Consider the following 27,361-nt stretch of genomic DNA (forward strand, 5'->3'; position numbering starts at 1 on the left):
GAGCCATTCTGTGGCTCAATGTGCAACACAGTGACCACCACAGTCCAAAAACAGAACTAGCGTTGACTAGATAATCAGTAAAATTTTTTTCCAGAAAAGAGTATCCTTAATTGCATCACAGACCCAAGCTCTAGATAAAACATTATGCCATATTTCCAACCTTTATCCTTCGAGAAGCAAACGGAAAGAAAACTACCTCCACAAAGTGAAATTGTCTTAATATGAAAGCCTGAGTTGAAATGAGGGTTCAGAGTCTGTGTCTCTTAGGAGAGGACAACAAAGAAAAGGAGGGCAGTGCTTTCAGGCATCAGGGACCCTATGTTCACTGAGAACTTGACGCTGAATCATTTAAGGACAAACAGGCCAGGTGTAGTGCTTGAAATGTTAGTAGACCAGCCATCTCATCATGACCTACAGGGAGGCAGCGTGGGAGCTTGCAGACAAACTGGAACACACACATGCTAGAAAGACCAGGAGCGAGAGGCTGACATGACATAACTGGGAAGGTGGTTAGCTGAGAGAGGAGAAGACACAGATGGTGCGTTTGGTTATCTGCACAGCCTGTTCTGCATGGTTTTGCAAGGACCAACTGTGGGTGAAGATGCAAGAGAGTAAGAGCTTAGCTCATTACGTGGAAGGACACTGTAATAGTTGGAAGTCTGCAATGACAGGACATCCTGCCTTGGGTGCCAGGCAGTGAGTGTCTCGTGATGACAGGTGCTCAAACAGACAGGTAATGATCTGGAAGTAATGCTTCAGAGGAGATTCATACGAGAAGCACTTGGATGGGACTTTAATAATGTCCTGTCAACCCCAGGTTTCTATTTCCAAAGGAATTCTGAAAACTAAAGTAGAGGATGTATTTAATTTTAATGTCTCCAGTTGGCAATTTTTCCCTAAAATTTTCTTGTTCTCCAATTTTATAAATAATTGACATATCTTGGAATTGACTATAAAGATTTAATTCATTTTTCTGGTATCAGCTTTTGTGTCAAATAATCATAAATATGGACCAAGGAAAATCAGAACTCTTTCAGAATATCACACTCATAGCATAAGTGTAATGTTAATAAGATGGATAAAATGATTTTACTCATTAAAATATGTGCTACATTAAGCTGCAGCGGATTCTCAGGTGTCTATTTTTTTAAATTATCGTGGAGATAAATGTGTCAATGATACCTGGTAAAACTGTACAAAGAAGAAAAAGATGCAAATAGAAAATCATTTTAAAAACATCACATGTGTAATGAAAGGTGTTTTTAAGCAAAAACCTGCAAATTTACTGAGTAATATTTTGTGAAAAGTACTATGCCAAGCACTAACAAAGGCAACACACGGATATGCAGTTTTATTTATTTAAAATACTATAGGGGCACCTGGGTGGCTCAGTCAGCTTAGCGTCTGACTCTTGATTTCGGCTCAGGTCATGATCTCAAGGTCGTGGAATCGAGCCCCACATCGAGCCCCGGGTTCAGCGCAGAGTCAGCTTGTCCCTCTCCCTCTGCTCCCCCACCCCGTCCCCGCTCCCATGCTCTCTCTCTGAAATAAATTTAAAAATCTTTAAAAAAACAAAATATTATAAAAATAGTTAATGTTTTATGTTGAAATGCTTATCCTAACATATTCATTTTATAACATGAATCATTCCATCTGCCTATTCCTTTGTCCAAAGTTTATGCTTAAATGGGAAATATACGTCTTACCTAAGGCTCTACCAGTCAGAGCCATACCAAAGGTACAGAGAACTGTCAGTCCCTCCTCAGCCCTACCTCATTGTTCCTATACCACGCCACCTCCCAGAGGTAACGAATCTCCTTAGTTGGAGAGTGAATACTGCCTTTCCTGGGTTTGTTCTATAGGAAGCTCAATAAATAATTATTACAGGCAGTAGGTACACACATTCTGAAGAGAGAGGCTGGTGATCCTATGCCACACGGTTGGATCTGGGATACATGATGCTCTCTAGACAGGCTGAGGATGCGCCTCCAGCTGATAAATGTGGAAGCCATGCAAATGTACAAGAAATGACCTTGTGTCTGCTCCAAAGTAACAGTAACTACACAATGAAAATCCCTGCAGACACCACCTTAACCAAGTGATCAAGGTTAACATCAGCATGAACAAGACATATTGATATCATAAATCCTTTGCTATCATGCACTGAGAAAGACAACATAGTTTGCTCAAAAGGAATAACCTCACTCTCATCATGAAGAAACATCAAATGAACCCAAACTGAGGGACATTCTAAGAAGAGATGACACCCCAAAGGGTCAAGGACATGAAAGCAAAAACAGGCTGAGGCACTGTCATAGACTGGTGGAGACAAGAGAGGCATGACAGCTAAATGTAAAGCGGGATCCTGGAACAGAAAAAGAGCCTTAAGTGGAAAAATGGCTGAAATCTGAGCAAGGTCTATAGTTTGGTGAGTATATTATACCAATGTTAATGCCCTGGTTCTGAACATTGTACAATAGTTATGTAAGATGTTAAACTTGGGAGAAACCAGCTAAGGGATTTACAGAAAGCCTACAGTTCCTGAAACTTTTCTGTAAGCTTCAAATTATTTCAAAATTAAAAGTTAAAGAAATAATGAAGGTAACTTAATTAGTTCACTGGAACCATCTGTGTCTGTACAAATAATTACTCAGTGAAAGGAAAGCCTACAGTTCCTGAAACTTTTCTGTGAGCTTCAAATTATTTCAAAATTAAAAGTTAAAGAAATAATGAAGGTAACTTAATTAGTTCACTGGAACCATCTGTGTGTATACAAATAATTACTCAGTGAAATAGAATACCCAAACGCTGCTGTGTTGATATCAAAGAAGAGACATTTGAACAAATACCTTCACTGTGTTAATTATAGTAAATTAGTTCTAATAAGCATAGATGTAGTAGTAATATTTAGACTGTGGTCCACAAAAAATCTTGCAGGCAAGTTCAGAATTATTTTACAGCAATGGATACCTCTGAAAGGCTTGAGGAAAGGAGAACATGACCTTGGGAAGTCATCTTCTCCCACTCTCTCTTATTGGCTTTGGATGCTTGTTTATCTAATGCTGACCACAGTTCCTTATCTTCATTGAAGAATAAGCATGGAAATGGGCCAACAGGGCAGAGTTTGATATGCAACAGGGATAAACTTGCTGATGAAACTTCTGTCCCGGGAGTTTAGAGAATGAAAGTGAATGTGGGTGTCATGCCTGTCTTGAGGGAACATCACAGATGTTCTGAATAACGTTAAAAGCTTACCTGAAATTAAATATCAATATTTTCCTAGAATGTTGATGCTACGTTGAGTTTTGTTTTTCCCTTCTCTTTGAATGTTTGGTTTATACAGCCTGATCCAAATACTAAGTTTGGTGACTGAATATTTGTGCTAAAACGTTCGAAAAATTAAAGTAGTACCCTACCCAAGAGTGGCAATGCCATCTAACCCTCAGAAAGCCCACATTGTTTAGCAGATAGTGTGGCTGACCCATCGGGATAGAAATCACTCTCTCTTAAGAAGTTGTCTCTCCCACTCCCCTTCAATGGTTTGCCCATTTCCCACCCTTCTCCCTCTGGCAACCATGAGTTTGGTCTCACTATTTATGGATCTGTTTCTGCTTTTCGTTTGTTTATTCATTTGTTTTCTTTTTTAGATTCCATACGTGAAAGTGAAATCATATGGCATTTGTCTTTTTCTGCCTGACTTCTTTCACTTAGCATAATACTCGCTAGGTCCACCCATATGGCAAATGGCGAGATCCCATTCTTTTCTACAGCTGAGTAGTATTCCTGTCCGGGGTGTGAGCGTGGGTATCGCATCTTGTTCATCCACTCATCTATCATGGGCACTGGGTTGCTTCCATACTAACTGTATCAAACTTAAACAACTTGTCCTTTGACTACTAAGAACACTGCACTTTAGAGGACAACTTTCTTTCTGTATTCACTGTTGTTCAGCTCTGGGTTAAAAGTCATAAAAGCCTGAACCACGTCCCTACAAAATACAGTATTCTGGGAAGCTTTGCTGGTTTTAGTTTTTTTAAAAAAAATCCCCAATATCTTGCTTTAAAAAAAAAAAAATCTTTTTCTCATATACCAGAAAATGCAGAAGAAAAAAAGAAATCAGGCTAATGAATCATCCTGGCTTACTGGATGCCAGTTGGTAGAATTTAAACTTAACACAGCAAAGCAAATTTCAGTTACCTTACGTCATAAATCAGTTAAAAGTTTTGTTATTTCCGAAAAATCAAAGAGCACATATCTGTACACGGTCTTAACTGCAAAGGAAAGCCAATGACGTGCTCAAGAGAGGCGATCTTAGTTTAGAAACGCTGCCTCGTTCTGGACGCTGTTCTTTCCGAGCAGACCCTTCCCCCGGAGTCCGGTATTTTCAAGCAAGCGCAACCGGCACCGCCCGCCGCGGGTTGGTCCCTGTTAAAGGGCGGCGGGTCGGTGCGGGCGAGGGCGCCGCGCGCGGTCGCTGTCGCCAATCGCAAGTGCCGAGCTGCCGGTTCCACTCAGAGCGACCCCTGTCACCCTTCCTCTACCTCCCTGCACGCCCCGCAGTGGGAAGAGCGAAGCTCTCAGTCCTGCGAACTTGACGCAGCCGCAGGCGCGCGAGAGGCGAGAGGCGCGCTGAAGTTTCTCCCGGGGCTCCCGGCGCCGACCCCGAAACCCGCGGGACGGACCCCGGCGGCGCTGGGCAGTCGGCGGGCCGGGCCCCGTCACGTCCCCGTCCCGCACCAGGCGGCCCGGCCGCCACCCACCTACCTGCGCGTCCCGACGGCGCGGCCGCCAGCAGCAGCAGCGGCAGCGGCAGCAGCCGCAGGGCCCGGCGGCCGGGCGCCTGGGCCGCTCTGGCCGCCGCTCCCGCGGGGGGTCGCCGGGCCCACATGGGCTGCGGGGCTCGGGTCACATCTCGGAGGGCGTCCCGCCCCTTCGAGCCGCGCGCCCTCCCGCGGCGCCCCGGGCCCTCCGCTAGGGCGTCGCGCGGCGCTGTCCGCGGCCGGGAGCCCGGGGAGGCGGTACCCCGGCTGCGCCCCGCCCGCGTCCCGCCGCAGCCCAGCTGGATGCCGGCGCCGAGGGGAGGGACCCCGCCATTTCTGGTCCCCGGCCACGCAGTTCCGAGAGTCTGGGCGAGTTTCCACCGCCCCGACCTGTTGCGAGGTCACCGGTGCAGGTAAAAGCCTGCGCTCCGCGGAGGAGAGAGTGAGGTGAGCACACAGAAAAGTGGGTCTCGTATTCAGGCCTGAGAGTCGCTCCTCTAAACTTTGAAATGTCAGAGTTCAGTGCCGGAAGAATGAATCAAAGAATGAAATGGGTATTTATTTCTCAACATGCCGCCAGGCACTCTGCCATGCATTGCATTTGATTTCACGCAGTCCTCGCCACCTGCAGCCAGGTATTGTCCCATTGTTCAGAAAAGGGAAACTCAGAAAGTCAAGGTATCTGCTTGAATGAAGTCCCCCGAGCTCGTGAGCAGGGAGGGGCCTGCGGATTTCCACACGGGCCCGCTTCTAGGGCCCAGGCTCTTCGTAACGGGACGGCGGGGGTGGAAGTGAAGAACTGTGTTGAAATAATTAAAACAGCATAAAGAAAACCCGAGGGCCTGTCTCGGCCCTGGTCCTTGAGAGGGAGTTATGAAGGCTGGGCACCGCCTTAAAATAGAGAAATAAACGATTCACCTCTGGTATGTTCCCTCTTTCCCTCACAGAAAACCTAAGTGTACAAAATTAGGTCAGCTACCTTCATCTTAGAAAAAAGAATCTGAAGTAATTGAAAAGAAGGAAGTCTTTTTGCTGGGAGGGAGGGAGAGGACTGGCAGGATTTTCAAGAGTCCCCTAAGTATGCTACATCCTTCCCTCCAGAAAGACTTGGACACAGAGAATAAATCCAGCTCGGGTTGTCCCTTTGGCTGAGCTCCGTGTTGGGACGCGGAACCTAGGACTCTCCAAACGTTTGTCAGCAGGGTCCTTTAGGTTGCATCGATAGGGGGCGCTGGGTGAACGCTGACAGCCGGAGGAGCTGCGAGGGGACTGGCCTTCCTACCTGCTGTTCTTCGCCGTGCCGCGCAGTGGCTCCTCACCCTGGCAGGAGGGGCTGGTGCCGTGCGCCCAGAACCAGCTTCATGGCGCCCCCTCAGAGACACCAGCACTGGGCTGGCCAGGCCCATTCTCAGAGGCCAGAGTTCAGCTTCCGGGGGTTCCTCTGCCAGGATGTAACCCCCACATCTTCCCTTTGTTCCTTCAGCCCTGGGGGCTGAGAGTTGCTTCCCCTAGTTACTTCCAGGGCCTCAGTCTGAAAAATCCCCTTTTCACATTTTTAGTTCTCCGGCGTCTATGTAATCAATTCCACCTAGCAAATTCTTTCTGTTGAAAGAACTGGTATGGTTTCTGCTTTCCTGGCTGGGGTCTTACTGATTCAGGAAGATGTAGGAAGGACTGAACATTTTAGGAAGGACTCTATGTTAGCAGCTCATCATCAGCATTGTGGTGAGTCACTGTGGTCTTTACTGACTGTAAATTTTATTAGTAGGGCTTCATCCTTATCATTTTAAGTCTAGTGGGTTAAATGTGATGTATATTTGCCACAAATGTATTTGGGGCCACTCATCTTTGGTATCTAAACTTTAGGACGTAATATGCATTTCTGTTCAAACAGGAATCATTCGTGGCCCCAAAGGGGCTAAAGCAGACAGGTACATAGCCCTCCTTCCCTTATTCCCTACCCTTCTTAACTTGAGCAGTAACAGTTCTGTTACTGGCACACCCGTCTTCCCTCTGTCCTCCTCAAGTTCCCCTTTGCTCTTGTCAGACAGCACGTCAGAATTTCACTGGTCTTATACCTGGTAACAAATTCACCGCTCTGTCCTCAATAGATGCCTGTGGTTCTCATAGGAGGAGTGGGACCTAAAATATTGCTAAGTGTTCAGTTGATGTTTCCCATGCATTAAATTCAAGAGTGTAGTCGTGACTTCTTTTGTTTTTACCTGTGACCTGGAACTCACCTTAGGGAGTTTCCTTTGTACCTTTAAATTCTACCATCTTACCTTCCTGAAGTGAACTTCAGGAAGAAGCAATCCAGTTCTCTCCCAGTCTAAACTTTCCCAGTCAAAATAAATCCTAGTATATCCTTCAGAAGATTTTTGAAATGACTCAACACATTCAAACTGATGTATTCTGTCATGAAAATTACAACCTTTTTTTTTTCCTGATTGGTGCTTTATTTTTCTATTAAGCTTTTAATTTCAGGGCACCTGGGTGGCTTAGTCGATTAAGCAATCTGCCTTAGGCTCAGGTCATGATCCCAGGGTCCTGGGATTGAATCCCACGTCTGGCTCCCTGCTGAGCGGGGAGCCTGCTTCTCCCTCTCCCTCTGACTGCAGCTCCCCCTGCTTGTGCTCTCTCTCGCTCTGTCAAATAAATCAGGAAAATTTTTTTTAAAAAGTTTTTAATTTTAATTCCAGTATAGGTAATATACAGTGTTATTTTAGTTTCAGGTGTACGATACAGTGATTCAGCAATTCTACTCAGTGTTCATCAGGATAAGTGTACTCTTAATCCCCTTTACCTATTTCACCCATCCCCCACCCACCTGCTCTCTGGTGACCACCAGTTTGTTCTCTACAGTTAAGAGTCAGTTTCACAGTTTGTCTCTCTCTTTTCTTCCTTTGCTCCTTTGTTTTGTTTCTTAAATTCCACATATGAGTGAAATCATATGGTACTTGTCTTTCTCTGACCGACTTATTTTGCTTAGCATTATACCCTCTAGATCCATCCATGTTGTTGCAAATGGCAAGATTTCATTCTTTTTATGGCCTAATAATATTCCATTGTATTTATATATACCACATCTTCTTTATCTATTCATCTATCCATGGACACTTGGGCTGCTTCTATAATTTGGCTATTGTAAATAATGCTGCTATAAACATAGAGCATGCATGTATCCCTTTTAATTAGTGTTTTTGTATTTTTTGGCAAACATCCAGTAGTATGATTACCGGACTGTATGGTAGTTCTATTTTTAACTTTTTGAGGAACCTCCATACTGTTTTCCACAGTGGCTGCCACAGTTTGCATTCCCACCAACAGTGCATGAGGGTTCCCTTTTCTCCACATCCTCGTCAACACTTGTTATTTCTTGTGTTTTTGATCTTAGTCATTCTGACAGGTATGAGGTGCTATCTCATTGTAGTTTTAATAGGCATTTCCCTGATGACAAATGATATTGAACATCTTTTCATGTGTATGTTGGCCATCTGTATGTCTTCTTTGGAGAAATGTCTAGATGGCAATCCTTCTTGCCATGATTTACCACCTGCTGAGATCTTAATTTTGTGGAATCTGATGTATGGGTTTTTGAGCTTTTTGATCAGCAAGGCTGTAAACCAATACCTTCCATCCTCAATACCAGCACTAACACTACAAACAAAAAAATACAAACTTTTCCTATTCCAGTTGAACTCCTAAATAGTTTCCACGAATGATACATCATCATGATCATCACCATCATCACCATCATGTGAGGTTACTGAATTCTGACTTTGAGCTAGGCACTATGCTAAGAAGGTTACACTTACCACCTTCTTAGGTCCTTACAACAATTCTGTGAGTTAGTCACATTTTCCCAAATGACAAAATGAGGAAACATGCTAGGTCAGGTTGTTCACTTAATAAGTGACAGAACTGGGATGTGAAGCCTGGTTAATCTAATTCCAAAGTCTATGTTCATAATGACTTCCTTATATGCCTCTGTGCTTAAGAAAAATGAAGCAAATACATTTAAGGGGGGAACTGCAAAATAACACACATATGAAGATGTATACTTATTAATTTATGAAAAAAGCAACATTGGTGTGATTTCCATATTGTAAACTACAACGTGAATGCAAACATGGGAACATTCCTGGACACACAGTTATAGTCAGGGGCAGGTTCAGAATATACTAGGTTTCCAAAAGTAAACCTGAAGGTTAGAGGGCAGATGATAGTTGGGGAAAAAGGAAGAAAGGAAAGAGTCCTGGGGAGATAATAAACATCCAGTATTTAGGAGATTTCTGAAATCCTTTTAGTCTACTCTGCCATTCGTTGTGGATATTTGGGACCACTAACAGTGTTTACATTATGCTGTCTGCTCAAATCTAAATAATATCAAATAATTAAAATCTTACGGAATCCTATCTCATCAGATCTTCCTCCAACTCTTCCAAATTTTTTTTTTGAGAAGCAGCCCATGCATTTAAAAAATTTTGTAACTGTTAAGTATAATATACATACAGAAAAATGCACCAATACAGATGTTACAGCTCAATGAGTTATCACGAAGGGAACGCGTTGGCAAGTATCAGCCAAGTCAAGAAATAGAACAATGCTAAACCTACAGAGGCTGTCCTCTTGCCCCTTTCCTTCTCCACAAAATCAATCATTGAGTGTGTATTCCATTGTATCTGGCTTCTCATACTCAACATTATGCTGAGAATCATCTGTGTTTCTGCCTATAGATTTAGTGCAACACTGTAAAGTTATCCATTATGTGACTATGCTACAATTTATTTATACATTCTATTTTGATGACATTTAGATTGTTTCCAGTTTGGAGTTATTAGCAGTAGCGCTTCTTGGAACATTCGAGTTCATGTCTCTTGCCTCGGTGCACATATTTCTGCCAGGTACATACCCAGAAGTGTAATTACTGGGTCATAGGACAGACATATTTCCGTGTAAGTAAATAATGCCAAACCTGTTTTCCAACGTGGTTATAACAATTTACATTCCCATCAGCTGCAATGCATTGAGAACTTTTTCATAAGTTTATTAGCCATTTGGATATACCCTTGTGTCAAGGATCTGCTCCCATTTCTTGCCTATTTTTTCTATTGAAAATCCATGATTTACCACCTGCTGAGATCTTAATTTTGACCTAATTTTCTATTAGGTCGTCTTTTTATTTTATTTTGGTTTGAAGAAATTTGTTACATATGTTGAATATGAAGCCTTTGGCAGTTGCATATGTTGCCAATATTTCTCCCTTTATTGTAGCTTGCCTTTCTGCTCTCTCAATGGAGTAATAAAAGACATTCCTAAATGTAATGTAGTTTAATTTACCAATTATTTCTCCTATGATCATTGTTTTTTTTGTGTCCTGTTTAAAAAATGTTATCCCACCCTAAGATCATGAAGATACTCTTTTAAGTTCTCTTCTGAAAACTTTATTGCTTTATTTTTCACATGTAAAATTATGATCTGCCTTGAACTGATTTTTATATGATAAACTAGGGGTTCAACTTTTATTTTTTATATGAGTCTGACCAATTCAGCACTGTTTATTGGAAAAATCATCTTTTCCCTAAAGCTCCATCTTCTTCATAAACGAAATGTCTTTTATTAATGGGTCTGTTTATAGATTATGCTCTGTTCCGTTGGTCTCTTTGTCTATTATTTTGCCAAATCTCACACTATTTTAGTTCCTTTCTTTTTGCTGGTAAACCAAGTCCCTCTACTTTGTTCTTATTTGAGTACCTTGGCTAATTTTGCCCTTTGTATTTCCACATAAATTTTAGAATCACTTGTGAGTTCCCACAAAACAACTGGCCGACGTTTTTTTTTTATTAAGTCATACCATACATAAAATAAGGTGCCTAAAGCACAGTAATCTTAACTTTTTTCATATATACACAACCATGTTACCAACCTCAGATCAAAATATAGGATATTTCCATCCCTTTAGAAGATTCCCTCATGCTTCTCATATACCTCTACCAGAGGAACTCACTGTTCTGACTTTCGTTATCATCTGATTAGTTCTGACTCTTCTTGACCTTCTTATTGGTGGACCTTCTTATCTTAAATTTATTTATCTTATTGACCTTCTTATAGGTACTCTTCTGTGTCTAGTTTCTTTTATTCAACATAATAATATCTTTGAGGTTCATTCATGTTGCTCCATGGATGAGTAGTTTTTACTTTTTTTTATTATTGCTAGGAATGTTCCATGATAAGTTTTAAATATCTGTTCATTTTTATGCCAAAAGCAAATATGAGGTTCCCTGGACAGAGATCAGTTTCTTAGGATTACCCACAATAACTTCATCGGTTCTCTGGCTTCCATTCCTCTTTCTCTTTTGGGGTGATGTGAAGAGAGCCAGGTGGATCCTGTGCATGCACCACAGGAAGGGAAACCCAAAATTATAAATCTAGAAGTTTAGATAGGCTACACACCCTTAGCTGCTGCTCTATCTTTCTGAGAGAGGGAGAGAAACTCTATCTCTCTAATGTAAACAAATACTTTGGAAAGTAAATGAATGCTCTCAGGAAGGCAAAGGGGAAAGTCCCTACCCTGGACTGCAAACACTTGGCTCTGGGGGAGGTAAGTTTTATTATCTTTTGAATGAGAACACAGGGCTCCAGATCTAACCCTCTTGCAATGTGAGGAGCAGATAAATCCGGGAAGAAGAGCTAGTCTGTGATGTGCCGATTTCCTTTGCTTAAGAAGGCAGACTGTCCAGAAACATGAAAATATTCATGGAGCATTGTTTCCCTGGCATTCTATTATATGAATGTATATAACCTTTGATTTATCCATTCTCCTGTTGATGGACATTTGGGTTATTACTTGTTACTGAGTTGTAAGAGTCCTTCATGTATTGTGGATGCAAATACTTTTTCAGATTTACAGTGTTGCAAATACTTTCTCCCAGTTCATGGCTTGCCCTTTAATTTTTACAATAATATCTGCAAGAGCAAAAGTTTTTAATTTTGATAAAATCTATTTTTTCCATTCCCCCCCCCTTGATGTTTATGTTTTGGTGTCTCATCTTCAGAAATCTTCATGCATTCCAAAGTTGAAAATGTTTTCTTCTAGAAATTTTATAGTTGTACCTTTTACAATTAAATCTATAATACATTGTAAGTTAATTTTGATGCCTGGTATGAGGAAAAAGTAGAGATGAATGCTTTTTCTCAGGCAGCTGTCCTATTGTTCCTGTGCCATTTTTTGGAAAGATTTTCAGTCTACATGAAATTGTGTTAGCCACTTTGTTAGAAATATATTGACCATATATGCATGAGTCTATTTTTGGATCTCATTCTTCTCATTGGTCTATTTGTTTATTTTTGCACCAATACCACATAATAGAAAATAAACGTGTTTGTTTTTTATTTGTGTACTTTTTACAGAAAATTGCAAAGGCAGTGCAGAGAGTTTCTGCATACTCCTCACTCAGTTCCATTAGCACGGTAAGTGTTCTAAACTATGCAAGTTACACTGGCATATTATTGTTAAGTAAACTTCAGACTGTATTCAGATTTCTCTAGTTTTTCCATTTCTGTTCCAGGATCCAATTGAGGGTACCAGACTACCGGTCGTTCCCATGTGTCTTCAGTCTCCTCTGGTCTGTGATACTTTCTCAATTTTTCTGTATTTTTCATGACCTTGATAGTCTTAAAGAGTATTGGCCACGTATCCTGTAGAGCAAAAAAACATCCATGGATAAATTTAAAATATTATCATGAGAGTCTAGCAGAGCTTCTAGGCATGAATTCAATCTTCAAAACACAATTGCATGTCTACACATCAATATTAAACTAGTGGAAAATGAAAGAAAAGAATCATTTGTAATAGCATGAAAGATACCTAGGACATACGAAAGCTTTATGGGAAAAAGTATGAAATCCCAGCAAGTGACGTTGAAGAATATTTTTTTTAGATGGGGAAATACGGATTGTGGTTATGGATTGAGAACTCAGTAGCTGTTAAAATTAGTTCATAGATATAATACAATTCCAATGATGGGGTATCTGGGTGGCTCAGTGGATTAAATGTCTGCCTTTGGCTCAGGTCATGATCCTGGCGTCCTGGGATTGAGCCCCGCATCAGGCTCCCTGCCCAGTGGGGAGCCTGATTCTCCCTCTCCCTCTGCCTGCCGCTCCCCTCTGCTTGTGCTCTCTCTCTCTCTCTCTCTCTCTCTGTTAAATAAATAAAAATCTTAAAAAAGAGAGAGAGAGAGAAAGGAAAAATGTTTTAGAAAAAAATACAATTCCAATGAAAATTTTAACAGATTTTTGTGAAAGGTGATTATAAAATTCTTGGCATGGTGATTATACAATTCATGTGGAATTTCAAAGGTCCAGAAATAATCAAGATATCTTTTAAAAAGTTCAGATGGAGGGGTGCCTGGGTGGCTCAGTTGGTTAAGCGTCTGACTCTTGACTTCAGCTCAGGTCACACTCTCAGGGTCATGGGATCGAGTCCAATGTAAGGCTCTGTGCTCAGCATGGAGTCTGCTTGTCCCTCTCTCTCTGCTCCTCCCCACTGCCCTCGCTCACATGCCCTCTCTCTCTATCTCTAAAATAAATAAATAAAATATTAAAAAAAAATAGTAAAAAGTTCAGATGGGAGGACTTTCCCTTCCACATTTCAGGAGTTATTATAAAGGTACAGTAAGACCATGTGGTAGAATAAAAAGATCCGTGAAACTGTATATAGCGTCCAACATTTACAGACATTTGATAAATGAAAAAGAGCGTATTTTAGGTGAGTGGGGAAAGAATAAGATTTTCAGTGAATGCTTCTGGGAAAATTGGGTGTTTACCTTTTGCCACATCACATACAAAAATAATTTAATGTGGATTAAAGGGCTGTTATGGGTTAAATGATGTCCTCCCTCCAGTTCTCAGAAAAGTTAAATTCAGATGAGGTCACACTGGAGTAGGATGGGCCCTTAATCCAATGTAACCAGTGCCTTTATAAAAAGAATTTTGGATGCAAAAATGCACACAGGGAGAATGCCATGTGAACATAAAGGCAAAGATTGGGGTCACACACCTACAAGCCAAGAAATACCAACGGTTACTGGTAAGCCACCAGAAGCTTAGGGGAAAGGCCTGGAACAAACTCCCCCTCACAGGTCTCAGAAGGAACGAGCCCTGCGAATACCTTGATTTCAGATTTTTAGCCTCCAAAACCGTGAGACGACAATTGATGTCAGTTAGACCACCTTTTTTACGGCAGCCTTAGCAAACCAACCCAAGAGCTAATTTTGAAGGCAAAGCCAGGAAAATTTTATAAGACAATATAGTAGAATATCCGTATGAACTTTGGGTAGGAAAGCATTTCTTAAGCATAAAAGCACTAACCATAAAAGATCGATGAAAAGTAAGAATTTCTGCACATCCAAAGACAATAAAGGAGAGTTAAGAGACAAGCCACAAATTGAAAGACTATAGGTTCACCATATATAACATAAATTATGCAGAATATTATGTCATATATACATATCTTTTGGATATATATGTATATATATACACACATATATTTCTGGATACTTGGCAATTTTCATTTAATTTCAAAGAATATTTTTAACTAAGGAATTTGTGATGTTGTTTTGGTCATTTCTATTTTGAGGTTCAGAATTACTGTGGAGAATTGAACAGTGGGTTTATAAACTTCTGGAAGGGTTTATAAACAGCCACAGAAGTTACATTAGTCAGTACCATAAAGAATGGTGGCAATAAAGAAGATGAAAATCCTTGCAAATATTGAATGACCTTGGCATTCATGATCACCAGAAAGTTCTCAATGCAACAACTGTTGGTATAATAAGTCAGCTGGTGGTTGCACCTGCTGGGAATGCTAATTAGCCAGAGTATGTGAAAAGAAACTAAAGAGTCCTCGTTTCTGGTATGGAAAGACAAAGCATAACATTAATAATTTGCGTTGGTCCAAATCCAGAGGTAGTCTGGCTTTACTTGGTTGTAATTTAAGGAATTTAGATCTAAGGACTTTTGAAAATGCCAGGTTGGCACATAGGGCATTACAGAGTTTTTATTTCAAAAGGAATAGCCATGATAATAGTGAAGAAGAATGAAATTGGACAGCTGAGACCAAGATATCAAAGCTTACTATAAAGCTATAAATTGATAAATTAGAAGTCATTAAAATTAACAACTGCTGTTTATCAAAAAACACTGTTAAGAGAGTGAAAGAGTACAGAGCAGAGGATATTTGCAATATATATGCACATGGAAAGAATGCAGAAAATATGAATACCCTTATAAATTGATGAGAAAAAGATAGACAACCCAACATGAAAAGGGGCAAAAGTTTTAATAGGTACATTAGCAAGAGAAGCTATCCAAGTGGAGGACAGGCCTCACCACAGCAGCATCATTAATCATCAGGGAAATGCAAACTAAAACCACCATGAGCTACTAATCCACTCCCAATATGATGGTAAAATGATACCAAGTGTTGGTGAGAAGTAAGAGTGACCAGAACTGTCATATCCTGCTGGTGGAAGTGTTAGACTGGGAAAACTGCCTTGGAAAACTGTTTAACAAAACTGCTTCCAAACAGGGCCTGATTCAGGGAGAGATGACCTGTGTAGTCACTCAGGGCCTGAAACTCAGCAGGGCTCTGTGCATGGCCTAATGCTCAGCCAGCCACATCTTGAAATTCTTAATGATTTTCTCTTTAAACATGTTTTTTTAAAATTATGTTCAGTTAGCCAGGATAGAGTCCATCATAAGTTTTTGTTGTAGTGTTCAACGATTCATTAGTTGCATATAACACCTAGTGCTCATCACAACACGTGCCCTCCTTAATACCCATCACCCAGTTACCCCATCCCCCCTCCCTTCTGTAACCCCCAGTTTGTTTCCCAGAGTCCAGAGTCTCTCATGGTTTGTCTCCCTCTCTGATTTCTTCCCATTCAGTTTTCCCTCCCTTCCCCTGTGGTCCTCTGAGCTATTCCTTACGCTCCACATATGAGAGAAACCATATAATAATTGTCTTTCTCTGCTTGACTTATTTCACTTAGCATAAACCCCTTCAGTTCCACCCATGTTGATGCAAAAGTTGGGTATTCATTCTTTTTGATGGCTGAGTAATATTCCATTGTATATATGGACCACATCTTCTTTATCCATTCATCTGTTGAAGGGCATCTCAGTTCCTTCCACAGTTTGGCTATTGTGGACATTGCTGCTATGAACATTGGGGTGCATGTGCCCCTTCTTTTCATTACATCTGTGTCTTTAGGGTAAATACTGAGTAGTGCAATCGCAGGGTAGTAGAGTAGCTCTATTTTTAATGTCTCGAGGAAAGTCCACACTGTTTTCCAGAGCAGCTGTGCCAGCTTGCATTCCCACCAACAGTGTAAGAAGGTTCCCCTTTCTCCACAACCTCTCCAACATTTGTTGTTTGTCTCCCTGTCCATTTTTGCCATTCTAACTGGTGTAAGGTGGTATCTCAGTGTGGTTTTGATTTGGATTTCCCTGATGGCTAATGATGATGAACATTTTTTCATGTGTCTGTTGGCCATTTGTATGTCTTCATTGGAGAAGTGTCTGTTCATGTCTTCTGCCCATTTCTTGACTGGATTATTTGTTATTTTGGGTGTTGAGTTTGGTAAGTTCTTTATAGATCTTGGATATCAGCCCTTTATCCAAAATATAACTTGCAAATATCTTCTCCCATTTCGTGGATTGCCTCTTAGTTTTGTTGCCTGCTTTTTGTAAGTGCAGTCTTGTTGAGAGCGTGGAGCAGGGGCTCGAGCTGGGAGGCAGGAGCAACTTGTGAGCCTGCCACTGTTCTCTGCTGCCCCATTCATGTACAGCATGTGCCATGACCACAGCACCAAATTCTGTGCAACCTCCTGCCTCAGAGGTCAGTGAGACTCGGAGGAGTACAAGGTGCGTGGGGGCACTGACATCTCTGAGCAGCCTCGTTTCCATTCAAACCAGAACTTGCACTGAATGGAGAAAGAGGGCAGTGCTGTTTTAAGAAATGTGAAAAACCAAAGAATCCTATCCTATCATTTCTTACTTATGTTACTTCCCTGCGTTAGCCAAACACATATGCTCGAAATGAGAACATGGAAGGAAAGGAAAAGAGAGGGCAATCTTCAGTTCTTTCTCCTTTTAGTCCTTCTTTCTCACTGGTAAGCTGAGGGTAGGAAGCATTGGTATAATGTGCATGTACCAGGAAACAAAATAAAAATATTTGATTTAGTTCAGTGCAGCATTTTCACTGTTCTGTTAAGAAAGGAATCCGTGGGGCACCTGGGGGGCTTGGTGGGTTGAGTGCTGACTCTTGACTTTGGCTCAGGTTGGGATCTTGAGATGGAGCCCTACCTCTCCACCTTGGGCCCCTGCTCAGTGGGGAATTGGTTTGAGATTCTTTCCCTCTGCCGCCTGCCCTCTCAAATGAATAAATAAATAAACCTTTAAAAAAAAAAGAATATGCATATACAAGCTATGAAATACAAATTGTGTAATTGCGGTGATTCTGCATACAGATTAAACGCCCTTATATTTGCATTTAAAACTACCACTGCCCAGTGCCTGGGTGGCTCAGTTGGTTGAGCCACTGGCTCTTGGTTTCAGCTCAAGTCATGATCTCAGGTGGTGGGATTGAGCCCCACGTGGGGCTCCACACTCAGCTGGGAATCTCTGCTTGAGATTCTCTTTCTCCCTCTGCCCCTCCTGCCACTCAAATAATAAATAAATAAATCTTAAAAAAAAAAAAAAAACCCTGTCAATGCACAATATAAAGATGAATGGTGAAATTCATGCTAATATCTAAACATTTTAATTTTTTTAAAAGTGACATTGAATAGCAAGTGAACACTATGACAAGTTGAGAGCGATCATGGAAAAAAGGAAAGAGTTTTATATTTTAGTATTGTGGGTGACACTTTTCCCTTACTTTTTAAGCAAGAGGACTTGCATTTTCATTTTGCACTGGGCCTTGCAAATTACGTAGCTGGTCCAGTTTACAAATCAGTAATTTTAGTCCTGGAGACATACTCAACAAAGATGAATGCTTATTTTTGCCAAAGACATGTACAAAAATGCTAATAACAGATTTATTCATAATAACCCCAATCAAGAAATAACCCAAAAGTTTCTCAACAGTGCAACATATCAACTGTATATGTATATATTTATACTAGAATACTAGACAGCAATGAAAACAGATTATTGCTACATATAGCAACATGAATGAATCTGACAGATGTGATGTTGAACCAAAGAACCCAGATATAAAAAGAATATATACTCTGTGATTTCATTTGTAAGTTCAAAGAACAGACTAAACTAAATAAATGCATAGTGACAGAGTCAGAATAATGATTACCTTTTGGGGGTTGTGGGAAGGAGGGTAAAAGAGAGGCTGAGGAGCTGGGAATGTTTTATATATTAATCTGGGTGGCAGTTAAATTTATACATGTGAATGGATGTAAAAATTAAGCCAATTGTACCCTTAAAGATATGTGTATATCATACCTCAAAAAGAGGGAAAAGAAACGTCTTTCCCAAAGTTGTATCTTTACTATATATCATGATGAAAGTGAAACTTTCTCCATTGTGTGTATGTGTGTGTGTGAGAGAGAGAGAGACAGAGACAGAGACAGAGAGAGACAGAGAGACAGAGAAACAGAGAGACAGAGGTAGTGCCCTTAGCTACCACTGGGTGGCCTGTGTTAGGTTCCTTTTGGGTGTACTTGGGTAGGGAAGGGACTGAAGGAAGCAGGTGTCTATCTACATTTCCAACCCTTTGCCTTTTCATTGAAATAAATTGTTTGTAAATAGTGACATTTTGTTATTTTAGGGCACTGTTTTACTTTAGGTCTGAATTCCTAATTCAAAGATTGACTGTAATTAACTTTTACACTCTTCTTTCTAAAGTATGTTGAGTTTAGGCTCATAGCTTAGGCTTTTATGTATAATTATTTTTGACACTGATGATCTCATTTTCATTTTCTCTAGAATCTTGATTTCATATGACAGTCATTTTTATCATTTACTTTTTTCTTTTTCTTTTTTTTTTTTTTTTAAGATTTTATTTATTTATTCATGAGAGACAGAGAGAGAGAGAGGCAGAGGGAGAAGCAGGCTCCCAAGGAGCAGAGAGCCCGATGTGGGACTCGATCCCAGGACCCTGGGATCATGACCTGAGCCGAAGGCAGACGCTTAACCATCTGAGCCACCCAGGCGCCCCTCATTTACTTTTTTCTATGTTTAGAATGCTCTTCCTCTGAGATAGACATTATCTGACCCTTCATTTCAAATGTGCTCAGAGAGACCTTGTATGACCACCATCCCAAACAGCACCAATCTCCTTGTCAGATTCTATGTTTTTACCTTGTTTCTTTTTCTTTCTTTTTTTAGCATGTACCATGATAAGACATGTCTATATGTGTGTATGTATAGTTTATGTATATTACTGTCTGTCTTCCTCAGTAAGAATATAATCTCCAAGCGGATAAGAATTCTTCTTTTGCTCACTGCTTGTCACCTAGTGGGTGCACAATAAACATCTGTTGAATGAATGGCAAACCTTATTTTCAAAACTAAGAACAAATGTAATTTTGGAATTTTACATTTTCTCAAATGTTGAATATTAACAGTTATTAAATATTTGATGCAATTTAAAACATGGCAACTCTGGAGAGAGATAAATGATTATTCTGAAAGAAACCCCCAGAAATGTGGAAGGATAAATATTACTGGTAGAACCTGGTTGGTCTGACATCAGAATCTCCCTGGAGTGTCCCAGGGTTGCCAAGTTGGAAAGACAAAGCAGAAGTCAGCATCTAGAGCAAATAGTGAGCTTCATCCTTCGCGGTCTGTGTGCACCGCACATCAGAAATGCACCCAGCTGGCCACTGGATGTCACTCTTCTCTCACGCTCCTGAGTCTGGGTGTCCTAGCCAGTCTCTCCGTGTATGAATATGCAATGTCCTGGTTTACAGCCACGACAGAGGGCACAGACTCACCTGTACCTGCCTCCTCAATATGGGACCACTTACTGTTCCTACATAAAATTGATTTTCGGTTCTGAGCTGCACAGAAAGGTTTAGAAGACAGGAGTGATCTCAAGTGCCGCTCTCAGCCTCAGGCTCAGCCCTAAAACAACGCTCAGAAGACACAGGGACCAGAAGGAACAGAGCTGCCATTTTCGCTTGCAGTCAAGAGTGATGGATTCTTCTACAGGCCCAGTCTTGGAAGCAAGGACTAGACGTCCTTTGGGTTTCACAGCTAGGTGAGATTACCTTCGAAGATAACACTAAAATCCTTCCATGAAAACAAAACAGGAAATGAAAAGCAAGGCTGAATGACCAGTTTATGTCGAAACATGATGGTTGCTCTCATGTTGAGAGAACTTCTTCGTAGCACAAGGTTACAGCTTGACTCAGAAGTGTATCTTCAGCCTGTCCCATTAAGATTTTCAACCTACAGGCATTACCCGTTTGCCTCCCATACTTGTCCACACCTGTAAATATAATAAAGTAGGCAAGTTGCTACAGCCTCCTTACCCATTGCTTCTCTCCCACCCCTTTAAGCCTGTGCTCACGTTTATCATTCATATCAAGGTATAGATGTAGGAATTTTGCTACCCTCTCATTAGGAATATTTCCTTTAAAAGTCATTTATTCAATTTTCAACAACTATTTATTGAGTACCACCTTCTAAGTGCTGAGCACCCTTTTAAGAGCTGGGGACACAGCAGTGACATAACAGATAAAGTCCCTGTTAACAGTGGAGCCCACATTCTAGTCAAATAGAGATTAAAATCTTAGGGAGATGGCCCAGATTGCTTCTGTAGACGTCAGCCAGTAAGTGGTGATGCACTGGCCTTCCCATCACCAAGACGGCGTTTGAGAGCTCAGTGAGTAAACCAGGCTCCAGTGAGTCACCGCCTCCCAGTATGGGCCACTCCCAACAGCCTGTAAGAGGGCACAGACTCCCCGGCCCAGGCCTCTTCAGTATGGGATCACTTAGTATTCCTTCGTAACACTGATTCTTGTTTCTGAGCAATGCAGAAAGGCTTTCCTTGTGTACATTTTTGTTTTTTTCCATCAGTTCGGAAATAGCCGAAGAGATCTTTCTTAAGGCAAATCTTATCGTGTAGCTTTCTTGCTCCAAACCCTTCAGTGATTCATCATGGCTGTGAAGAGAACAATCTCTCCCATCCTGTGATTTGGCCCCTGCCTATTCCACCAGCCTCAGGAGGCACCCTTCTTCCCCTCTTTCATTTCCACTCTCCAGAGATTTGTCCCTCACTCTCAGTTCCTCTCATTGTCAGGCACTTTTCTGTATCAAAGTTTCTGTCGATGCTAGTCCCTTTGGTGGGGGTGGGGGGGGCTCTTTTGTAATCATTCCTTCCCCTCACACATGCACTCACCCTTTAGTGTTGGCTTGAACTCCAAGCACTTCTGCAGTGAAATCTTTCTCCCTGATTAATCAGGTTTCCCCTATTCCATCGTCCTGACAACGGTGATGCCCCTGCACCTCTCAGACGCCTGAGCCCGTGCATTGCCTTTCCTGTCATCCCGTCCCAGTGCAACATCAGCTGAAGGCTTGGACAGTGGACCCCTGCGGTGTGCCAGGATATCAGTTTCGTGCTTCCCGCCTCATGGCCAGTTGGCCAGTGGGCAATCCATCTCCAAAATCCCATATTAGAGTCCACTTCCTAGGGTCAGTTCTGTAACCAAGTGTCATTGGCTGGGTCCCCTGGAAACAGCTCTGAAATGGAATTTATGGTCCGTTGTTTATTGGTGAGTACTCCAAGGATCAACATAGGTGATGGACTGAGGGAATCATATTGGTAGAGTGAGGTTGAGCTGTGATGTAGCTGTAACAGAAGCTTCAGCCAGTCGCATAAGGGGTGGGGGGCAATAGAGTTGCCTCAATTGAGGCAAGGGGTTGCTGGGCCTTATAACCCTGTGTCCCTCAGTCACTGGGGGCCAGTTGCTCCAGGAGAGGGGAGCATAAACTTGGGTGAGGCAGCTCTCTTCAGCCAGGGGCAGTTCCCTGGGAAGGACATACCTGTATCAGTCAACACTTAGAGCGGCTGGAAAAGGATTATGTCAGTCTGAAGCGGGGATCTGGTTGGTATAGTTCAGTATCCATTATGGCAACCCAGACAGGCTGTTCACACATGGGACTTCGAGAAAGTATTAATGGGCTCTTCTATTTCTATAAAATATGAGCCTGCCGCTACCCTGAACTGATCCTACTTTGCTACTCTCTCTGCTTTCAGATTTCGTCTTTGTTGACACATTATCTCTGCCTTTTATTCCTTTGAACCTAGAGCACATGTTCCCCTGGCAGAAAAGGAAAACTTGACCAAAAAGCTTTCCACCAGACACAGTGCTGGGTACTTTATGTATGTCCTCTTTTCAAATACTAAGCTTTATTTGTATTTTCTTCCAAAATTTGTTGAACTCTAAAATTACCTCTTTGTTTCACCATTTTATTTCTGAGATTTTCATAAAGTTGTTCTAAAATTTCATTTTTAAATGAAGACTTCCAGGGGTAGTGTGTATGCTAGTTACAGTAATAAAATGAAAAATAGACAAAGAGTGAAAAAAGATATTTTACCAGTATACTTAACTATATTATGAGTTACTTTATTATCTTCGCAGTTGCTAAAACTGATGCAGCCTTACTATTTAACATGAACTTTGCTAGAGCAAAAACTTCTAGTAACTGCCTTTTACATTGATGTATGTATTTTATCTGTAGATTTCTGCAAACAATCACTGCAAACAAGAATGGATTTTTAAATGAATTATTCCACAGCTCTCCACAAGTGTGCTAAATCCTATACCGTGCATTCTATAATTCTTAATGAAATATTTATTTCCAGCCTGCTGTAGTCCCAACTATGTAGTGAAAACTGAAATGTATATCATCTGGGTCATCATAATATTCTTTTGTCTACTGACTTAATAGCCTTAAAAACCTTTGATCATTATATTTTGGTCTTAGAGTCTGTTCACTATTTTCAGCTGTGTTTTCATATGATTCATCTCTTCCAATATTCAATCTGGTGGGATTAGCACAGGCTGAGAAGTAGCCTGGGTGACTAGAATCTAGTGTGGGTTCTAGAATGAGGCTCCGTGTTCTCATATGTGAAAAAGAGCTCCTGTTTCTGTCAGATACTGCTCTGAGGTCAGTTAAGAAAGTCTGTGTAGAAGAGCTTTGAAAGCAGTGAGATGTTTTTAAAATGAAAGCATTATTACTGAAAGAAATGTCAAACACATTAATTGGCTGTGTACTGTGTTCCAGGAACTTTCTACAGGCTATTTCAGAGCTATGCTACGAGGCAGGTGTTACTATCCCCATCTTAAGGATGAGGACACTGAGGCATTGAGAATAAAATAACCTCTTAAGGCCACTGACTAGTAAGTAACTGAGCCGTGATTAACACTTACTTCTTTTGGATTCCAAGCCCTGCCTTCTGTTCCCTTCACTTAAGCTGGCTTTTAATTAATTGTGTATAATCTGTGGAGACCGGTTTGCTGTTGTGAATTTTCCCATTTCCCTCCCATCTCTTTCCTACTCATCTTTGGTAGTGGCCCTTGAAATCTTAGGGAGGCAGTGGTTTATGATTTAAAATCTCTTGCTTTTGGCATTGCAGCTTACCTTGTTTCTCATAGTTGTCTTTAGATCAAGAAATCTGAACCTGAACCTGCATGTTATCACTGCTAGTTATGTGGATCTTTCTTTTTCTAAGTTCAGTCCTTAGAGGGAAGAAACTGGTTTGAGGATGCATCTCACAGGTCAGTTCCAGAAGGTCAGGAGGGGCAAGTGAGCTGAGCTGTTGATTCAGTTGAAGTAATTTTGATGAGCACCATGCTTGCATGTGGGTCTATAATGTGGTTCATCTCCATAAAATCCCAAGCTTTATGGGTTTGAAAGCATTAACTCATGTCTTAGGAACATCCCACATAGATTATTATAATTCTTGGTATGCTGCCTGACCATCTGCTTACCTACAGGAATTACAGTCGGATGGAATGGCCCCGCTCAAATCTAGGCTCAGAAAAGAATTACGAGAATACCTCAATCTTTTTGTTTTGTTGAAACAGCGCTATTTTTTTTTTTTTACTCTGCCCAACATAATAGTAAGAAGTGTGTTAATTTGTGATTTTTCTTGTTTCACATTGATTAGAGCAGGAAAATAAAGTTATATTCCCCCCTTGTATTTTTATGAGAATATATCAGTGATCTCATATGGCACGCCTATAAATTAGTGATATTCAAGTGCTTGCTGCCTTGTATTCTGTAAAGGTGTCCCCCTAATTTCCATTTGCAGATTTAGCTAAATCACAGGGAAAAGTATATGGCAGCTCTGTTGGGTCACCTAGTCATAGTTTTAGTGGAAAAAAGGAAAAATGTGACACAGAATGACCACATTCTCTTTTTTTTCCCTTCATCTCTGATAATCAAATATTAACTTTTTAAGCACATTGCTAGCTGAATGGTAGCTGACAGGAAACACCCAGCACAATCTAGCGAAGAGTTTGTTGGACCTAAAGAGTGTCATGATCATGAACACCATAATGAGATTTCTGTGAAAATCATAATGATCAAATACTCATTTCTTAGTTGCATGCAAACAATATAAAAACACTACATTTCAACTCCCCTCATCCCATTGCTTTCTTCATATGATCTCATATAGATCATACGACTCTATCCAGGTATAAAATCCAGATAGAATCCATTTAGTATGAGAACTACATTTTTTTCTATTATTCTATTATCATTTTTTTCTACTATTGCAAAGACTGATCAAAATACAAGTGCACATGAAAGTGATGTCATTGGGGCACTTGGGTGGCTCAGTCAGTTAAGCATCTGCTTTCGTCTCAGGTCATGATCCCAGGGTCCCGGGATCAAGCCCTGCATCGGGCTCCCTGCTCAACAGGGAGTCTGCTTCTCCCTCTCCCTCTGCCTGCCTCTCTCTCTCTGTCAAATGAATAAAGTCTTAAAAATAAATAAATAAACAAAATAAAATTAAAAAGTGATGTCATGATTTAATGCCTATGTGGGTTCATGATCTCTTATTTCATGGCCATAGATTATACACTTAACCTTGGGGCCACTGAAAGAACCAGGCAAAATAGTGTAAACCCATGATCACTCTGGGAAAGCAATCAAACCTCAAAAAGATCTCACTCTTCTTCTCTCCTTCCCTCCTGCCCTCCCTCTCACTTCCTCCTCCTTTCTTAACTTCCACAAATATTTTATTGATACATTCTAAGTGCTGGTGCTGTACTACTCTTGAGGACACAGACATGGACAAGCAGACACAGTACTTTTCTTTAAGAAGATCCCACTCTAGTGGGTGAGACAGACATTAAACAGATCACTTCACCACAACCCTTGGCATTACAATTATGGAAAGTGCTATGTCTGGAAATTCCTGGATGCTCTGGGGGAAAATATAGTATTAGTATTTTATTTTTTATTAATATTTTCTTTTACTTTTTGAAATTGAAGTATCATGACATGTACCAATAGATTAGTTTCAAGTGTACAATGTAATGATTTGATATATGTATATATTGCAAAATTATCATCACTATAGGTCTAGTTAACATCCATCACCACATGTAGTATTTTCTGAAGTGAGATTATTTTCTTCATTATTTTGCTGTCAAGAAGAAACATTCTGGAATTCAATAGGCCATTTCTCATCACTTTCTTTTCTATTCTTCTCTCTACTTCTTGATCATGCCCAACAATTGCCTGTTGGTGTTTTGAGCTAATGCAATTTCATGAGAAAATAGTCATAGTTCTAATACCTTTGCATAGCCCAAACGCCATTACATACCTCTGGAAATGACTATTTAAAAATCACTTTTTATGTTTTTATTCTATTTTTCTTAGACATGTCCCTAACATTGTCCTACTTGGGTACGTGTATTTTTTCTAAAGACAGAGGTCTGTTTTTTACTGAAGCTCAAAGAACTTCAAAGAGTTTTGCCCTTAAAACAATGCTGATAGATAACTAGGGTGGCGTGGTGGGAACTGAAGGGAGGGGAGTTACGGTGTTTGGATAGAGCACATAAAAGTAGGAAATGGGTTGGTGCAAACCCTAGGGCCCAGAGCTGTGTGTGTGATTCTGGTTCTCTAAAGTGTGGCTTTGAAGTATAGCTATGGAATTTATTATCAGTTGTTTTCTCTCCCTCTTGGTTTATTTACAGAAGTTTTCCCAAAATGTGTCCATGAATACTTATTCCATGAGATGTTAACAAATGTTAACATGGGAAAAAACGAACAAAAACCAAAATAATAAACCTGTCCATGGTCAAATAAGTTTTACTGCCAGACTTCTCAGAAATTTTAAAATCCAAGGCACATTGTGAACTATCAAGAAAGGAATCGTAGGCAGTGTATATTCAAATTTATTTGATGATGAACCTCATTTTTACAAAACATCTGGTAAGGATAACATTGCTTGGAATGAAGTTTGGGAAATACAGGCTTAGATTACGTTCTGAATGAATTTGTTCTCTTGAGGATACCAGTGGATGGCAAGGAAGATCTTTCATAACATATAGAAGAGTAGAGAATAAAATAAGTCTGGGCTTAAAGTGTTGTTATAATTTACAAAATGGCTAATTCACAGGGATAAAATCATTGACGATTGAGAGTTACTATGATTTAATTTCATAAAGGAATGATGAAGATGGGCACTAGTGTAATTTTTAAAAATTTTTAAAATCTTTAAAAAGATTTATTTATTGGGGCACCTGGGTGGCTCAGTCAATTAAGAGTCTGCCTTCCGCTCAGGTCATGATCCTAGAGTCCTGGGATCGAGCCCCGCATTGGGCTCCTTGATCAGCAGGGAGCCTGCTTCTCCCTCTCCCTCTGCTGCTCCCCCTGCTCTCTCTCTCTGTCAAATACATAAATAAAATCTTTAAAAATATATTTATTTATTTTAGAGAGAGCATGTGTGTGTGCATGAGCGGGGGCAGGGAGGAGCAGAGGGAGAAGGAGAAACTCAAGCTGACTCCATGCTGATGGTGGAGCCCTATACAGGGCTTGATCTCAGGGTCCTGAGCCCAAACCAAGAGTCGGTCGCTTAACTGCCTGCGCGACCCAGGCGCCCCACTAGTGTAATTTTTATATATACTGTGAAATTGGGCAATAGCAAATTGTTCCTAGGTACTTCAGGATCAATTATGTAAAGTTAGAATCATTTTTATTTCATTTCTTTCAATCCACCAGAGTTGATTTTTTAAAATTCTAGATTCACTCATTTGATTTAAGTAGCACTGGTTTGTGGTATTTCCATTCTTCTTTACTGGAAATGAATTTCCTGGTTAGGATATGGCTTCACTGGAGTTGAATAAAGGGCAAACATAACTGAATGCTGCATGATTTCATAACTGTAAAAACATATCGACCAGTTTGAATTGGTCTATGAAGATCTCTTTCTGTTTATTTCAATACCAGCTTTCCTCATTACTCTAGCTCTTGCATTCAGTGGGACTTTATGGTGTCTCTTTGGATTCTAAATTCCAAATTTCATTTCCTAATTTATTTGATAGAGGTAAAAACTA

General features: G+C 40.7%; 1 protein-coding gene and 1 long non-coding RNA gene across 2 annotated transcripts in view; one reads left to right on the forward strand and one right to left on the reverse strand.

Annotated features, from left to right (window-relative positions):
* Nucleotides 1-4,870, reverse strand: part of IL20RA (interleukin 20 receptor subunit alpha) — a 32,230-nt gene extending 27,360 nt beyond the window's left edge. Inside the window, exon 1 of the mRNA XM_034990757.1 lies at nucleotides 4,765-4,870. The gene's annotated coding sequence lies outside the window, so the exon portion shown is untranslated. The remainder of the gene's footprint in view (nucleotides 1-4,764) is intronic.
* A 225-nt stretch (nucleotides 4,871-5,095) lies between these two features.
* The window catches only part of LOC118000838, a 55,362-nt gene continuing 33,096 nt past the window's right edge, over nucleotides 5,096-27,361 (forward strand). The window contains exons 1-3 of the long non-coding RNA XR_004676579.1: nucleotides 5,096-5,207; nucleotides 12,171-12,230; nucleotides 12,329-12,385. This is a non-coding gene — a long non-coding RNA (uncharacterized LOC118000838). The remainder of the gene's footprint in view (nucleotides 5,208-12,170; nucleotides 12,231-12,328; nucleotides 12,386-27,361) is intronic.

Source organism: Mirounga leonina, unplaced genomic scaffold (genome assembly GCF_011800145.1).
Source record: "Mirounga leonina isolate KUSES-001 unplaced genomic scaffold, KU_Mleo_1.0 Mir_53, whole genome shotgun sequence".
NCBI classification, from domain to species: Eukaryota; Metazoa; Chordata; class Mammalia; order Carnivora; family Phocidae; genus Mirounga; species Mirounga leonina.